Here is an 18,691-nt window from a genome sequence, read left to right on the forward strand (position 1 = left end):
AAAATGGAGGTGTTGAGAAAAATTGATTTTCAAATTCTTTAGAAAATATGGGTCATGCCGACATTTTGACTTTTGATTTTTAGCTTTCGCTTGCAGAAATGTCTCGTGCGAAATTAGTGTTGCAAAAAATCTTTTTCAGTTAACGATGGTACTTGCTTTCCATTTTAAACGGGGAAAAAAACCATTAATATTCAGAGTATTTTACTCTTTGTTTACATTCGTATCTTCTATCCTGTAACCTATTATGCTTGATAAAAAATATAACTACTACTAAAATACTAACTACTAACTAAATATAACTAAAAATAACTATAAGAAACGTATATTTATTATTGTTCTGGCTGAAATCAATATAAGTTTAGAACAATTCAATGAATCACTCATTTAAGTTTCGGGAAATGCTAAAAAAATATTTCATTTATATTTTAGCCATGAGAATTAATTTTTAAGGAAAAGAGTGCCATGATCACGCGCGCAGAATTCCATTAAAAATTAAATACAAGTTTATTAAAAGTAAAATACTCTGCGATCGTATAGTTACTTCAAATATATATTTTCTTTCTCACGCTACACTGCAGTGCCATCTTAAAGCATAGACCCAATCGGGCACGGCCCGGGGGCCTCAGAAAAATAAGTAGTTGAATTTTTCAAAAATTCACTTTTTAGGGCCTCAGAAAAGTCACTTGGCCCGGGAGCCCATGATGCTCTTCAGACGGCTCTGCGACACAGTCAAGTCTCAATCGTTGCTTACATGACATAAAATCACCACGCCATAGCGTGTCTTATTTTTCATGATATCTCTGGCGTCGAAAGGCATTTACAATTTCTTGAATGGAATCGCCGCCAAAAAAACTGATTATTTGGAAAATCAAATTCTGATCTAAAAACACTCTCGTGACTTAGTTTTTAATTTTTGGACCAATCGTGAAGTCAGATTCCTATCAGGTGCCTACTTCAACCAATCAGAGGAGTAGAACTAAGAAACCAAAAGTAAAGTTTTCTGTTCCATTTTGGAAGAGAGAAAACACAGACACGCACTCGCTCAAAAAACATGTACCATTGAAGATACAGTTAAGAGCGGCAAGGCGCTTAAGGGTTGGCCAGTCTTTTGCTTAGTGTTGTACTGTGCGAGTCTGTGTGAATTGGATTAAATACCTAGGAAAAGGGGGTGTGTGACCATGTTTTATTATTATTATAGTTGATTTCTCTAGCGGGGCGAGTCAAAACAACGAAGCGTAAAATGCATTTTGATTTATTATAAGTTTAATAGTAAAAGTTCATTTGTTGCTTAACACAATTGCCATTTTGTTTACTGCGTAGTGTAATTTAATCATTTAATTTAACTATACGACCTCGGCTATATATTCGTGTCCCGAAGGCACGACAAGAGAAAAACTAAAATTACCTATCAACAATGCCAAAAACGGGAAAAAATAATGTGTAAAAGTTAATCAATGAATTAATAATTACAAAAAACTAAATTTTGCAACAAGTTGAAAATGCATTATCCAAGGGGGTGCGGGGAGATAAATAACATTGCAGTGGGGGGAGGTTAAGAACAACTGATTCAGTGGTTTTCACTATGTCAATTATAATTCGGATCAGGGAAATTTTAAAGAGGAATTTTTTTTTTTTTAAGAGAGATGCTTGAAAGGATAAAAAATATATATAATTCCAATAGATTTCTTATAGCAAAATTCAAACGGTCTATCATAACACGAAGACCATTTGAATTTGTTATTGTGAGCCTCGGCCTCTTCTTGAGGTCTATGATTTTGGTCTGCGTTTAAGTCTTGGTCGCCAGTGGAAGCCAAATGACATTTTCCTGTTCTTTTCGATTTGGCCGTGTGTGCTATCCAGTGTTTACGGAAGGCTCTTTTGCATTTGATGCGGCCACTCCAGCGATTTGTTCATAAAAACCTGAAAAAAGGGGGAGAAATTACACGTTTCTCATCAAAATTTTCTATGACATCTGTTGGCATATTAACACATTAATTATGAAAAAAACCGTAAAATAATGTATAAAAAAATAACAAACTAAGGTCAGATTCTTAGGGTGTCAAGCCAAAATTAACTAGTTTAGCAGATTCTAGTGCCACTTATTCAAGACAGAAAAAAGATTTGTGGAGGAAAAATATATTGATGAAAGAAAAATTGAAGGAGAGAGAACTTCTGAGAAACATCTCTCTGATCTCTTTTAGGGTAAAATTCTCTATTACGGCGAATGAATTGTGGGGATAGACCTAGACTTTCATATTAAAAGCCTGGGGGTCTATTACGCTCATGTCGTTATGCCCGCGTTTCAAACGTGTTTGGGGTTTGCGGTGCATTGTGGGATAGATTTACGTCACCATCGCTAAAGGTTGATTTTTCTCACATCGTTACTAGCGATTTTCGTTAGACATCGCTACGTGAAACGTTAACTAACGAGAACCGGAGACCACTCGTTATGTTCGCGTTACGGAAATAAACATGGCCGCTCGCGCGTACATTTTTCGATGGTGAGAGCAACGGAGACAAATTAGTTAGAATTGGAAATTATTCATTCATTATTAATTTATCAAGTTGTTCATTATAATGAATAATAATTCTCTGAATTACATTACTTAATTTAGTAACATGATTCAGAGACAGCATTATCGTTTAAAATGTTATCTGTACACATACTGATTGGAAAAAATTATTCATAGTGGTAAATCGTTATAAATTATTATCCTCGGTACAAAGACGAATCACTCTACACAACGTTATTATTTTTTTTAATCTTGTATGGAAATGTCTTTATTCTAATCTTAAACTCATCTCAATATAAGAATATTATATAACTGGTAAATCTCTCTATCGCGATGTTTTCAAGACATTTTGAAATTTGCTCAATATTTTTTTTACATCTCGTTCAAAATCGACGTCAGTATATATTTAAACGTCTCCAGATTTTCCCCTTCTTAATTCGTTTAATAACATTGGTATTTTGTAATATGAATTAAGTATTGCTACTTTCTGTGCAGTACACAGAAGTGTAATGCAGTAAACACCATTACACACACACACTATACTCTGTACACTATAAAAAATCAAAGTAAATTTTATTAATCAACAAATAAATTTTTTCTAATCCTTGAGTGCATTTTCTGATCGGAGTATAAAAAAGATGTCAACAACAGTGTAAATTTGATGGCACTTCATTTTCATGTGTGAAACAAGAAAACCAATTTTCTAATTAATGATGTAAATAAAAAGTTACTTGTTCTTGATTTTGACTTAATATCAAGACGGTAGATAAATGTGTTAAAAACATGGTAAGATATGATATTTTTGATAGTCGTTTTGGAAATTCATCACATCATTGAACTTCAATAGAAAATCATTTTTTAAACGTAATAATTTAGAAAATTTCCCCGCGCCAGTATCATGTGCGTGCATAGCCTACCTTTTTCTCAAATGTTTGATGAAAATAAAAATAATCCGGATGAATTAAAAAAAAATGCAGCTTAGAAAATTAGGGACAACCAACACACACTAACGCGTACAAATAAATAAAATGATAATAACGCACGTGCTGCAGCACTCGTTGATAGTGATGATGATTATCAGCAGCGGAGAAAATTATCCGATTGGTCCATCCCTTTCGGAGCTAACGCAACTCTCGGACCAGGGAGTTTTTCGTAAAATAGATAACGACATACCGCTGGTTGCTGAGAAAAATCAAGTTTTTGACGATGGTCGCTGAGATTTGAGTTATGAGGCTCGTTGAGAATTTGCGTTAAGGGCGTGACGTCACTAACGACCTCGCTGTATAACGACGTGAGCGTAATAGACCCCCTGTAGTTTAAGTCTAAAAATAGATGAAAAATGCTTATTATCACGAATAGCACGAGATGAATTATTTGTAATAACTGTGGCAAAATACGCAATATTTCTGGTAAAATAGATATGATCAGTAAAAAGAGAAATATTACGGCTCTGTCTGGTAATTAATTGAGAAGTTGAAATAATGATTATTACCAATAGAATCTTTACAGCAAAATTCAGAAGTTCCATCATCATACGAAGACCTTTAGGCTTTTCATTCTAAGTTCCATCATAAGTTTGTGAAATTCATAATCTTGATACTTGTTGATCACCAGCGTAAGTCAAACTGACATTTTCTTGTCTTTCTTTTGGCCAGGTTTTCTGTAATTCCGGATTTTAGTGGCAGGAACTTTCGGCAAGGAAGGACATAACAAACCGTAGCTGAAAGATACGGTGAGGAAGACTAGAATTTTCGATGCTTTTAATATTTGGTATGACATTGGTTAGTAAAACAAATAATGCTAATTCTCAAAAAGCTAAGCTAAAAACAATATCGATGAAATATCCCTATACAGGGTGGAAACTATCGACGGCCCAATAACGTAATTCTTTGTGAAAAACTGATATGGGAAAATGTTTCAGTGTTTTTTTTTATTTGACCCAGAATTAATGAGTTAACGCTTTAAAGATTGATGACGTCACCAAACGTACAACTTGGCGTTTTCGAAACTGAATAAAAATAGTATAATCCTAAAGAAAAATCGAGAAAAAGCAAACCAATTTCTTCCTCTTTTGTGTGTACCTTTTCCAAATTTTCACGCGAGAGTATTTTGATGAGATACAGGCCGCATTAGCAATTACAGGACACCCTGTATAGGTATTGTACCATTCCCCATCCTGTATACAGTAAAACCCCTCTTAACAGACACCCCTCAGATGCGATCACTTCTCTTTTACGGCCAAATAATTTCCCCTTGTATAATAAAAGTATGCTTTTCAAACTCCGGTTTAACGGTCACCCACTCTTTTACGGACGTTATTTTTTGTCCCGGTGGTGACCGCAAAAGAGAGGTTTTACTGTATTTCGTACAATTTTTTTTTTAGGATGAAGATATGGTTAGCTCTAACTACAATCTGTTGGGATTCCCTTGTGTATGGACTCCTGTTTTAAGGAGAACCAATAGTGTTCTGAGACGGATGTTGTAGTTTTCTTATTTCTGTTTTACCAGCTGTTTCGATTTTTTTTAACAGCCCTAGTCTGGAGCGTTTACGTCTCTAAAATAGCCCTGACTGGCAGGCAACAAGAGGTTTTGTTCATTGTATACGTAGATATCCAAAAAAAAAAAAAACCCCGTAAAAGCATATAACATGACATTTTTTTTCACAAAAACATATACTGTACTCACATTATGACCTTCCCATCATGGAACTGCGTCCACAGGCTGGGATTATTGGTGGGCACCATCGATAAGACTTCTAGCTGGTCCCTCTCGGAGCTGTCCTTAATGGTGTGGGATAGATGCTGCCACACCCGAACCTCGCCCTTGATAATTTCTTTCAGAGATTCTGAATTTTCACAATTCTGGAAATCTGCATTTTCATCTAGCAAGAAATAATTCTGAAATTATTTCTTTCATAAATTCTGAATTTCCATCAATTCTGTAATAGTTTCTTTAATAAATCAGAAGTTTCATCATTTTTGGAATTCAGAATTTCCATCAACTGTGGAATTATTTCTTTCACTTATTCTGAATTTCTCTCTCTCAATTATTTTTCTTATTTGCGATTCATCGATTCTGAAAATTTTCATTTTGTGTATATTTTGTGATAATGTATGATTTTTTGGATGCCGATTGATTCCCCCTCTCCCACAGAATTTATAAAATCGGTTACAGTGTCAAATCAAATGACAATGCACTTTTGACGTGAATACGTCTTTTGAATCATCTGACGATACTGGGAGCAAGCATTAGCTAAAAAATTGCGTGACCAAAATTCTTTAAACGCTCATATCTCACGAAGTACCAAACGCAAGTCAAAAGCAATGGTATCGTCAGATGTACATTGCAAAGAAAAATCCAATGATATTACTCCGGTTTTAATATCTTTTCCGGCCTGGGCAATAGGCCAACTACCCTGATTCGTAACCATAGGCGTACGCAGAATTTTTTCGAGGGGGGGGGTTCAGATTTTTTTCCCTTCTGAGGGGGGGGTTTACTTTTTTCCCCTGCAAAATAACACTATAATCTTGGCTCAAGGGGGGGGGGGTTTAGAACCCCAAAACCCCCCTTTGCGTACGCCAATGTTCGTAACAAATTGTTTTCTACTATGTCTCCAGTAGCTCACAACGAAAATAGACAACACTGGTATCGTTTGCTGACTATATTGCAAAGACAAGGCGAATGATAATGACAATCATAATTTCGTTGTCAGTACCAGCCACGCGATTCAAGGCGAAAAAAACGTATTCACGTCAAAACTTGCGGCCGTGTCTATAGCACAGCGTACAGCAATTTTTTTTTTTTATGACAATGTCACCAAACCTTTCAAAACCTACAGAAACGTTGGAATTTTTCCTTCAACTCCCTCCCCCCATAAAAAAATCAAATTTCTGATGGTAGGATAGGTAAGAATGACATCAAAAAACCGAAAGCTAAAGGCTTTACTTAGGAATTTTATACGAGGGCACACACCTTCACTGGTGATGACATATCACATGTGAAATATTATGGATATTTTTTATACTATGTACATAATATCCATAATTGGTGATGCCCCGTATTTTACAGTATTTAAGATAAGTTTCCCGTATTTTCCTCAGTGAGACGTGGTCAGTCAATGTGTGTTAAATACATTGGACAATACAATGGAAATACATTGTGATGTACATTTTGGTTTTCCCGTGATTTATAGGAAGGCCGTCCTTCATCAATTTTAGCAGTAATCAGAAAATTTGTCTTAAATTGCATTTTTTTTTTATACAACCATTGATATACTGTATTTAGGATGGAAATTTTCTAGATGCAGTATGATGAAATATACGAGTATGAATGTGTAATTTTTGTTTGAACACTTATGGATATTACTCTAATATCAATAAAATAATTTTTCATTTCGAGCTAAATTATCAAGTCTGACTGCAGACTACTTATGCCATCGTCGCGGACCATAAGTTGAGAAACGCTGGTGTATTGTATAGGACTGGTCACACACAACACGCGTTCCCCGCACAAAGGTGCGTCCTCAAGGTCACACGTAAAATTTTTGCTTCTTTTTCGTGGCCACACGACGAATTTTAAAACGCTGCGGCTATATATTTCTATTTTTCCCCCTTCTATATATATTTTTTTTTTGCTATTTAGAAATAGATTAATTTGAAAATTTTATTTATACCGATTTTTTTCTGTATTTTTTTTCGAATTTTCCCAGTCACCCCTCTTAGGAAATTCGCCTGTTGTGGTTTCTGATTTTGTATTTATATTTGCATAAAGCAAGGACCGAGATTGGGTCGTGACCCGTAGGTTCTTTTACGGGTCACGACCCAAACTCGTTTCGTAGTGGCTTCTGAGGTCGGTCATACTAAGACTCCTTAATATACACAGTGGCGTAGCCAGGTTTTGGTCAATGGGGTAGCAAAAAATTCGGAAAGTGCCATTTTTTTTATCCTGCTTTAGTCGCAAACTTAGAATCATGCACTAGTAGAAAGAACTTGAAATTTTTCAATTTAAAAAAATCAAATTAAATTTATTTTCTGTTTTCAGGTGAGAGATTTGTTCAATTTAAATTAATTACTTTTCAATTGATAATTTATTTCAATTTTTATTTTAATTTAACTTCTAAGAGTCATTGAACATATACAGAAAGCCAAAATAAAAAAAGAATACATACTAGCAGTCACATTGGATTACAGTAAGGCCTTTGACTGTATCTGGAGAGAAGGCTTATTACATAAAATGATTACAAGGGGCTTTCCTCCAATGATAATTAAATTTCTGGAGTCGTATTTCAGAGACAGGACATTTCAAGTTAAAATAGGCGAACATATTTCAAGAATTGGATTAATTACAGCAGGCATAAACCAAGGCTCGAACCTTGGTCCATATGTCCATAACATTTTTATGGATGATTTTCCCACTATGACAAATGGATTATTAGGTATGTACGCCGATGATGTCATTCTACTTATTTCCAATCAAGATCCTACAATCATTCTTAGGGATATGCAGAATGAAATATACAAGATTCAAAATTGGAATATCTTCAATAGAGCAAAGTTAAATCCTGACAAGTGTGAACTTATTTGGCTCACCACAAAGAAAGAACCTATTAATACATCTCTAATGATAATGAACCATAATATCTTACCATCTCGGGAAATAAAATATCTGGGAATAACATTTAACAGACTAAATTTCAGAAACCATACAGTGAACAGAATTAAATCTGCAACCATTACATTGAATCAAATCATGAAATTTTGCTATCCGAGATCCAAGCTCAGCTTAAAAAACAAACTTTTGATATACACGCAAGTTATTAGACCAGCAATTCTCTACGCAGCGCCTGCATGGGCATATGCCTCCAAGGGTAACATGTACCAAATACAAATATTTCAGAATATGATTCTTAGAAAAATCTCTGGTGCCCCAAAATTTTTCAAGTCATCAGATCTACATAAAGAATTGGGTATCGAGTCAGTATTCAAGTTCACCAAGGAGACTTCAAGAAATTTTTACGAGAAACTTAAAAACTCAAATTTGCATCATCTCAGCGAAATAGCAAGATACAATGAATATGAAAGACTGACTCATCTCAGACCAAAGAATATATTGTTGAATCAATATAGAAAAGAGTTCTGAAATCCACTAAAATAGGGAAGTAAGTATTTCAGAATATTTCTTGTATATATTACAAATGGTACTTAAAACATTAGCCACCTTATAATTGGCCAGTAGAATTTCATATTTGATATAAAATTTGCATTTTGTTAGAAGTTTTGTAATTAAAATTGAATTATTGCAATTGATGAAGATTGATTTTAGGTAGTACAAGAAATGTACATATTACTGGTGTACAATATTTTTAGTTAATAGTACGAGATTAATTACTATGGAATGTTGTGTCTTTTATTTTTCATATATAGAGAACATATATTCTTTTCTTTAGTGGTAAGAAAGTTAATTACTATATTATCTAAGTGTATTTTATTTTCACATATAGAAAACATGTATTTTTTTATTTGATAATTTATCATAGATTTTGATAAGAAAATAAGGACAGATTTTGATTGAAAACATTGTCTAGAGGGAAAAAAAAAACAACCATGATTGTTTAGGAATGATGCTACAATAATGATTGACCGATCCTGCGTAATGGCTGAAGGGCTCGCTGGAAGGAGATTTTGAAAATCTGAGGGCTGCAATTACCTGGGGGGGGGGGAAAGGGGGGGGGGGTGGATGGGTAAAATTTAATAAGAATATAACATAAGGTCTAATTAAAATTTTTCACGTTAGTAGTGAAAACCCATGATGGAGATGTAGATCTAAAATTTAAATATTATTTGATCTGGCGCTCTGTATCACTTGTTCACGGTCACGACAAGTTTTCCATCTTGCTGTGCATTTAGAAAATGGCCAGCCATAGGCGGTGATAAACTTGGAAGTCTGGGGGCACGATGATGTCAATTCTTATATAAATTAGATCAGTCGACTCCACCTTTGACGCTGGGGGGCGATGCCCCCTCCCGTATCTCCAGCCATGTGTCTATTTTAAAACAAATGACCCCAATCACTTCACAACTATGTTTAACAATCCACCAAAAACTACTCCTTTAGCATTTTTTGACTTAAGCAAAAAACAGATGATTTTGCAAAAACACTTCTTTATGTTGAAGTAGGGGTTTCAAGTTATACATTGCTACTCTTAAAGTAACCCTATTGGGAATACCAACTGGGTTTTGAAGAATCATACACGAGATGGCTAATTTTCACACCGAATTGATTAAGTCAGAATCATAAATAAAACATTACCTTTATAAAAATGTAATGGTTAAAATTTTAACTATATTTCTGAAGGTTTTAGCAGTTTATGATAAATATATCAGTATTGAATAAGTAACAAACCCAAAAAATTGAAAGAATACACAATTTTGAACGTATCCATAAATGTATATGGTTATATACCATCAACGAAGCATAACAGATGGCGCTGCAAAAAAGTAGAAATCTCGGCTTCTGTTTTCGAGATATATGCAGGGGGAAAAAAAAAAATCAAGGGATTCATCTAAATTTTTTTTCCCCATTATTTTTGACATTGTCCTTGAAAATGAACAACAAAGTACATCCGGATATTTTCTTTGAATAATCAAACTGATAATAAATCTATAACCAACCTTGCATGTATATGGAGTATAACGCTAAAAAATCTAATACGGTTTTTACCTTCATCCGTTGTATGCTTGCCATTTATTTGTGAAATTCGTTTTTCTTCTCTTTTTCCTTAGTTTAGTGGCTAATTTTAATTTTAGACTGTGTGATAACCACAAACAGAATTTAAAATTTTTTTAGCGCCATCTGTTGGTTTAAACACTTTTTAAATAATTTCGTCACATTTGTAAATTAAAATTTTACAGGCTGTATGACAAGAAATAAAAATAAATAAAAAGAACAGTACCTTAATGTCCCAAGGAAAGAAACTAGGACTCACGGATGTGTGGCCTAACGCTCCAAAGGCCATTGTTTCTGGTGCTTGACAATTAAAATCGCGCTGTCATGCCACGTGAGCCAAAAATTCCACGTCAAAACTAACGTGCGCTTCTCAAGAAAACGAATGAAAAATTAAATAGGGATCGGTACCCTCATGTCGCGAGAGATTTTTGCTCGTTTTAGACATTGAAGACAGTGTATATTTCGAGCTCGTTTCGGCATTGATTCTAAGCAACTCCTAAAAAGCAGATTTTTACTTGTGAGCTCCATTTATGAAGTTTTTGTAATTACCAGCAGAAGGGCTCAAAGGTACGCTTATTTCTTGAAGTTGAATTTTGGAAGGAAATATCATGTGTGGAGGAGACATATTGCTGTGCGTTCTTTAACAATGATAGAAAAAAGTAAGCTGGCAAATAATAAATGTGACCTTTTATAATATTCAAATCTATGTAAATCATAAATACAGTGTGTTCGAAGTGTGACATCCCATATTTTTTTAAATATTGATAAAGTTTTTGTTGTTGTCACGTGTAATAGCATTCAGGGTACCTCACTTGCTTGCCTAATATAACCACTCAAAATTCTTCTCGTTTGTACGTATATTTTAATACTTGCGAATTAAACGTTTCAAATCAATCATGGATCCGAACATTTTTTTTTCTTTGCCGTGTTTAGCCGATACGGTAGGCCTACGGCCTACCCTTTATATTTTTATATAACTTCAGCGAAACCTTTTGTAATTTCATGTACCAAACCATTGTGTTTTCACTCGGCGACCACTAGACGAAGTTCTAGAAGAAACACATGATCCCTAGGGATACGTAAATTTCGTATTTATGAAATAACCGCGATAAATGCGATAAATGCGAAATTTATGAAATAAATGCGATAAATGCGAAATTTGCCAACTTTGACGAATAAATGCTGAAATTTGATTTTTTTTACTACTTTTTCGTGAAATCTAGGTAATTTACACTTCTTGAAGTGAAAAAGTAATTTTGCTCGGTACTTGTAAGCGTGCTTGAAAGGGAAACCACAAGCACTTTCCCCTTTGACGTTGTGTAATAAATACAGTCGAGTTCGGTTATAATATAGCCCCTAGGTGATTCGAGAAGTGTATGTAATAACCGACGTGTATGTCATAAGGGAGGTGTTGAAATTAGATTACGTAGGAGTGAGTAACTTTGAGAGGTGATACAAGACCCTTTCAAAGAAGAGTTATTATACAAGATATACAGAAGACTGGATGTTGTGAAGATATTTATTATTTGAGATGTTAATTTTTTAAGGAAGGAAAAAACTCATCTCTGCCTCTACCGGGAGACGAACCCGGGTCCCTCGATTGCCGGACGAGTGCTCTGGCCACTAAGCTACAGAGGAGATAGAGATTTTCCTTCGCTAGAGCTCCCGGTAGAGGCAGAGTTGAGTTTTTTTTTCCTTCCTTCAAAAAATTAACATCTCAAATAATAAATATCTTCACAACATCCAGTCTTCTGTATATCTTGTATTAACAAGTGGAGAGCGACATTCATGTCATAAGAGTTATTATATTGATTCGATATATTTACTCTCATCAGGACGTTTTTATTTAGGAAATTTTCTCGCGACATCTTAAATTATCAAAATTACCCCCCCCCCTCCAAGGGGGTTATGACCAACACTTGGGGAACCATTGTATCAAGGTAACAGAGGTGAGGAAAGGAAACTCTTTTGATATAGTCTTATCTTAATGACGGCGTCACAAAAGGAAAATTTTACAGGAGAGCCGTTTAAAGTTTTTTTTTTTTATATATTTATATTGAGATCACTTGTGTTTTATAAAGTGAATATATCTGATATTTATTGAAGTAGGACTTTTTCCTATACCCAAGGCCAGATTAACTCATATGAAGTCCCTAAGCACACAATTAATTTTGGCGCCTAGTCCCCTTTACTTTTAACCTTAGCGCATAACCTGGGACTTCATACCTGTTTAAAATTTAAGAAGAAGTATGTAAATTTGTAAGCAGGTATTTATAAGTGGGGGGGATTCAGAAAAATCATGGCACTCAAAGTCTATGATACCCACGGATCGGGAACCTCGAATGCCTGGGAGGCCTCACGACAATTTGATCTGGTTAAAGTTTTGGAGAGAGTAAGTATGTGCAAATTGGTAGGCAGGTATTTATAGCTGGGGAGGGAGCGCACAGAAAAATTGTTTTACCCGGGGGGGCCTATGATGCTGTTGAGACGGCTTTGGGCTTACTTTATGGAAATAGAGCAAAATTTTACTCCAAAAGCTGAGCATTAACACGAGTTCTTGTTCGCAATTAACTTAGTTTCTCTGCTTTTATGTCACCCTCAGGGCCGCAACTGGAAACTAAATTTTACCCTGTTACTTTGGGGATCTGTATCCATTTTGGAGCCCCCTCCTCCCAGAATTATTAATGATAAAAGAGTAAACTCAGCACCCTTCGTGGTCCAGAACCCGGACATCAGACCCCCCGTCTTAGTTGCAGCCTTAGTCAACCTTTCGATAAAGATCTTCAACTGTACAAGCAAGTGCTCTTAAAATTTTAGGATTTTCTACCAGATGGTTGATGCTGGAAAAAAAAAATTTAAATGAATTATACTATTTGATCATTTTTTGTGGTGCCCCATTTCTCTTGATGCCCTGAGCACGTGCTTATTTTGCTTAATGGTTTATCCGGCCCTGAATAAACTCACGATTTTCAAGCAAAAGAATATAGTAGCTCAGAGGAGTAATAATGGAGAACAGAGCAGAAAGTGAAAATGCCGTGAAAAATGAAGCTCTTTCGTGTGAACGTCTTTTATACGTCCCACAAAGAATGCTTAACTCTTGATACTTCCCCCAATGAAATAAAAGCATCAAAAACCCATAGAAAATAATGCCATATTGATCGAATAGTGTATGCCGACGAACTTGTTCAAAGGCGCAATTTCATTGCCTGAAACATTTACAACAAAACAATTTTTGGTATAATCACCCCCAATGACAACTTTCAGTTTGAGAATATTCTCAGATCATGAGAGGTTTTAAACGTTTGGTTATATAAAGATTTCAGAAACCTTTAGATTAAAACCTTAAAAAATTATTTTAAAATCAGATAAATTTTCAGAAATAAGGCCGGTATTACACTATAAAAGTTTGATAAAATCCATTTTATAAAAGTTTGATAAAATCCATTTTATAAAACTTGAAAAATCTAACCAATAAGGTTATTGTTTACATTCTAGAAAATGCAACCGTTGACCTTATTGGCTGCATTTTTCAAGTTTTGTAATAGGACTTTTATCAAACTTTTATAGTGTAATACTGGCCCAAGTTCACACAATTGAAAGGTACAAAATTAATATTGGCGTCAAAGGTACAAGACCCCGTGTTGTACCTTGGAACCTATGTATTCCTTTGATTATTGAACAATATAACCTCACTATTATAATAAAATATCAACGGAAAAATTCAAAGTAAACAATTTTTTACTAACACTTGTACAATGCGTGGATTCAGACTATATCACTAACATTTACGAGGTTTTACGAATGCAAAATAGGTTTATGAAAATTTTATCTAATTCTAATGTGAAAGTAACTATGACTAACTACATGAACCTTAACATCTTAATCATCAGATATTTTTATTTTTATAAAAAAATCTGCATTGCCGTTCACAAAAATCGAGTACAGTGCAATAAAAGCAATGCCATTAATCCCAGGAGACCAAATCAAATATTAGTCATTCCTAAACCGAATAAAAATATGTTATGTAAAACTTCATTTACTTAGCCCCCCTAAAGCAATACAATAACCTACTCACCGAAATCCAAAAAAATTGTTTAAAATATTCGTACTTTTTCCATTGCTAATATTGAACAATATTTTTAAAATATCGTATCTGTCTAGTTTGTCCTCTCTATTTTTCACCAATTCTGAAATAGCAATATAATGACTGATATTATATTTTATTAAAACTGACATTCCTGTTTGCCACATATTAATATTTTACGCCAAATATTTTTGTGTTCATTTTTTCATTTTCAAAAAAAAAATCATCTTCATACATCTAATGAATTCTAATAATATTAATGAAAACCGTCTCATTCATGCATGATGATTCTATTCATAATTTTTTTATGTATATGAAATGAATTGTATCTTTTTAATCTATGATCACCAGTTCGGATCATATGATCCCTTGGTGATTTCCATTTGTTCTCCGAGATGTATATGATATATATGAATGATAAAAAAAATAATACTGTCAAACCCACTAAAAACATCCGACGTAGGATTTTTAGTAAAATATTCAAAGCAGTACATCATACGAAATGAACAGTAACAGAAAATGATGAATTATGATTTCTCTTACCATTTAATTTCCACTTTTCCGGCTAAAAACTGTGAACCGTAGTTTTAGTTGACCGCAGTAGTGTTCAACGAATTGTAAAATGACTTCCTTCCTAGAATCGCAATTTTGTTTCTTTCTTTGTGTTGAAGACGGAACAATGACGAGACGTCTTGAGCGCCACCCTCCATGATAACTTTGAAGATGATAATTATTATTTTTTAACTCGCATTTCTACATTCTCGTTGCATTTTAAGTACCCAGACTGAAAAAAAAAAATGCTATTGTGAATAAATGTAAAAAAAAAAATATCAACATTCATAGCAATTCGATAATTATAACGAGCACTTAGTTCATCAAATAATAATAGTAAATGTTTTTGAAAAAATTATGGGAATAAATTATTTTGAAAATTAAAGACACTGGTTACATTGAATATAACCATTGACTATTAGAAAAATAGTTTAATTTAAAGAAATTGAAAAACAGTCTATTTTAAGAAATTAGAACTTTTTTTGAAAAAATAAAAAATAGATTTTCAAAAATTGTAAAAATATCTTATTTCGAAAAATTGTAAAAATATCTTATTTCGAAAAATTGTAAAAATATCTTATTTCGAAAAATTGTAAAAATATCTTATTTCGAAAAATTGTAAAAATATCTTATTTCGAAAAATTGTAAAAATATCTTATTTCGAAAAATTGTAAAAATATCTTATTTCGAAAAATTGTAAAAATATCTTATTTCGAAAAATTGTAAAAATATCTTATTTCGAAAAATTGTAAAAATATCTTATTTCGAAAAATTGTAAAAATATCTTATTTCGAAAAATTATAAAAATATCTTATTTCGAAAAATTATAAAATATATAGATCTTTTTGAAAAATTATAAAATATATAGATCTTTTTGAAAAATTATAAAATATATAGATCTTTTTGAAAAATTATAAAATATATAGATCTTTTTGAAAAATTATAAAAATACTAGCTGTGTTAACCCGAGGCTTCGCTCGCGTGCATTTGGTAATCTGAAAATTATAAAAGCCCCATATAACATTTGAAGGCCTCATGACCCCCTTGAGGGTTGAATTTTCAGAAATCCCATCTTAATGGGCATCTACATTATAAAATATAATGCTGACTAAATCTCATATTTATAGCTTCAGTGATTTTGACTCGGCCCTGATTGCCCCATATAACATTTGAACCACCTTATGACCCCACACCCAGAGAAGTTGAATTTTCAAAAAATCACTTCTTAGTGAGTTTTTACATTATAAAATAAAACTACTGGCCAAATTTAATAATTATAGCTTCATCGGTTAGGTGCGGCATGATTTTTCTTATCTCTGAAACCCCTTTAGGAGTCAAATTTCGAAGAACCCCTTTTAGTGCGTCTTTACATCATGAAGTGGAACTACTGACCAAATTTCATATTTATAGCTTCAGCGGTTTTGGCTCGGCGATGAGGAATCAGTCAGTCAGGACAACACTATCTATAGCAGAAGGCTTCCGCGCGAAGCTTTGATGTCACTTAAGAAGTCCATTTCACCTGCAGCCGTTGGATATAGCAGGCCGACGCATGCTGTTTCTTTTCTGTTTTTGCAACATATCCAATGCTCTTCGTTGGGACAGCGGCGGGCCATTTTCAGGTTAAGAGGAGTATATCCAATGGCTATAGATGAAATTGACTTCTTCAGTGACGTCACGAGCTTCGTGCAGAGAATTTCTGCTATAGATGGTTGTTGGTCAAGACATGTTATTTTATATACAGGGTCGGCGGAAAGTCCGTAGAAACTTTAAAAATGAATAAAAAACGGTTTGCAGGGTTAGCATCACTAGGTCACTGGAATTTTTTTAAAGCAGGAAAAAAACCCCTCAAAAACAGCTGATAGGTGGCGCTGGTACGAACGACTTCAGCAAATGAGACGGTTTTAAGAACTTGCGCTCCTAATCCACAACCAGTTCACCGTTGTAAACCGTGCATGTGGACCTGCTGCACTCTGCCGTTGCTGGATTTGTGACTCACCTGAAATGAGTACAAATACAAATACAACGCCACAACAGGCAAAATGCCCAACGAAGTGGATGAGAAAAAGAAATGTGCTATCCCTTGTGGTGGTGGTCATGTGGAACAACACATACTGCTGTAATAAACGATTTGGTGGCATTCTGTTCGTTATTTGCGTATCTTTTCTTTGACTTGTGTACATCAGTGCCTCCTATCAGCCGTTTTTTCCCTGTCTTAAAAAATTACCGTGACCTAGCGTTGCTAACCCTGCAAACCGTTTTTTATTTCGGTTATTTTTTCGGTTTTTAGGAATTTTTTAAGTTTCTACGGACTTTTTGCCCACCCTGTATATAGATGTATTTTTTGAAAAACTATAAAAGTAGATTTTTAAAATTATGAAAATAAGTTTTTTTTAAAAATAAGAAAAAAAAATTTTTTTTTTAAATATTAGAAAAGTAGATTATTTGTAAAAATTAGAAATTTATATACAGTGTACGCCACTTAATCGTTTCTGGTAACAATAACAGATTGATAACTATATCCGAATGAAATCCAAAAGCGAATACGATGACCATACTGCACACAACTCAGTTTTTTTTTTTACACATAACTGGTTGCAAGATATTCAATTGCGCTGTTTCCTTTTTCACATTGTTCCAAAACATTTTCGCTTCAAGCTAAAATTCTGCGCTTTTTGTTATCACTATTCGGCCATTATAAGAAGTTTGGATTGAACTCACTGATGTGATTTACGAAACGCAGTAAATTTTTTAATGTACGTTACACGTTCCCTAGATCCTTCGAGAAAGTCTTTCGACAGAGCAATTGACACTCTGGTCAACTGAAAGAAACTGACCAAAAACTGAAGGAAGGAAGGGGCTTTTTTTAACATTAGGCTACATTTGTTTGCATTACAGGCCGGTCATTTCAAAAATTAAGTAGCTTCATGCGCAGATGGAATATAGGGGCTACTACCAGGGACGGGCTTAACTACTTTGCAGAAAGGTACAAAAATCCTCTATAAGGAATTTTCCCGATCCTGCAGTGTCTTTGGCACCTTACAATCCCTACTTTCTTAGTAACACGAAGCATTATCACGCCGGTGATTGGTTATTACGAGCAAGAAAGGTAACAAAACGTCACGAGGGGCGGAGCTTTCGGCGAAACAGAATTTCGAAGAATAGAATTATCGAAAAATGAAAGCATTTTTTAGCGAATCGATAAATGATTGCAGGTCCCAGCTTCGCGAGCCGTTTTTATTGTCACCTTGATCCACTTGAACCGCATTTGATTAAATCAGAAAAAAAAAATGAATTGCATTTTTAGTGAATCAATCACTAAGATGGAAAAAAAATTTCTCGGATAGTATAAAGAGGGAATCGAACACATAACCTTCAGTACTCTAACCATTGGGTGTCAGAGATTCGCGTACAGTTAAATACACAGTGTGTATATACAAGTTAAATGTCAACAAAAATTTCACTATGAGTGACGTAATGTTTCATCACTCATTTCGGCCAATCACGATGCGCTAAATTTCTATAATGTAGCTAGGAATGTAGGGATTGTTTATAAGCATCTGGACCCACGCCAGGTTTACATTAGCACCGAAGAACGACTATAAAAACTATGTACTTCATACTATATGTACGGTGAAAAAAAGTCATTTTACAATAAATTTGGGCTCGTCGCTCAACGAGAAAAACTGTGTGTGCTCCTGGGAACTTGAAGATTCAGAATCACTACTCTATAATTATGGCCACCCCCAAAAGGGTTGGGCTGACAGGGCTCCAGTCCAAGGGAAATGGAACAATTCTTATAAATTTTGTTTCATCTGTT

The 18,691-nt window shown here is 34.2% G+C and overlaps 1 long non-coding RNA gene across 1 annotated transcript; it reads right to left on the reverse strand.

Moving 5' to 3' along the window:
• Window positions 1-957: 957 nt before the first annotated feature.
• LOC149072977 (uncharacterized) lies at window positions 958-14,945 on the reverse strand. Its single transcript, XR_016194400.1, has 4 exons — window positions 14,866-14,945; window positions 5,199-5,394; window positions 4,006-4,233; window positions 958-1,920 (listed from the first exon to the last, which is right to left on the reverse strand). It is a non-coding gene; the product is annotated as an uncharacterized LOC149072977 (long non-coding RNA).
• Window positions 14,946-18,691: the final 3,746 nt, after the last annotated feature.

This window comes from Pholcus phalangioides, unplaced genomic scaffold (assembly GCF_987345545.1).
Source record: "Pholcus phalangioides strain wild (caught in Gottingen) unplaced genomic scaffold, Ppha-v1.0 ptg000017l_1, whole genome shotgun sequence".
NCBI classification, from domain to species: Eukaryota; Metazoa; Arthropoda; class Arachnida; order Araneae; family Pholcidae; genus Pholcus; species Pholcus phalangioides.